A 578-nucleotide genomic window follows, 5' to 3' on the forward strand; every position below is an offset into this window, starting at 1 on the left:
AAGATTTCTTTGCATTTTAAAAATATATACCCCACTGATGGTATACAATCACTTACTGTGTTCAAAAATTGTCTGACTCATTTTTCATTTCTTTCTTCTATAGGGTTGTGTCATCAGTTTAAAATATATTTAGGTTTGTTTCTGTTCATATTTGAATACAAATGGTTTTTCCATCCTTATTGCTGTTTTTGGAGGGGAGAATGTCAAACATTAACTTGATTCAAAAATTATAGTCTACAACATTAATGAAAGTTATATTCCCTCTCTATCTTTTCCACCCTGATCCCACCTACTCCCTGCTAGTGGTTAATTTGAGTCATTTTGGTTTATTTTCCTCTGTGTTTCTTTTTGCAAAATAAGTTTACATGTGTGCACAGATAGATATAGACACACACAGACACACATTTGTATGTGTACATTATACATATATGTAAAACACTCATATATGTATATGTTTATGTACAGTTTTTATATATATGCACACATAAAAATAATTTTTATCTCCTCCTTACATAAAAGGTAACATACCTTATATACTATTTTGCAACTTGCTTTTTCTACTTAATATTGTTATCTTG

Source organism: Propithecus coquereli, unplaced genomic scaffold, assembly GCF_000956105.1.
Source record: "Propithecus coquereli isolate 6110/MARCELLA unplaced genomic scaffold, Pcoq_1.0 Scaffold319, whole genome shotgun sequence".
NCBI classification, from domain to species: domain Eukaryota; kingdom Metazoa; phylum Chordata; class Mammalia; order Primates; family Indriidae; genus Propithecus; species Propithecus coquereli.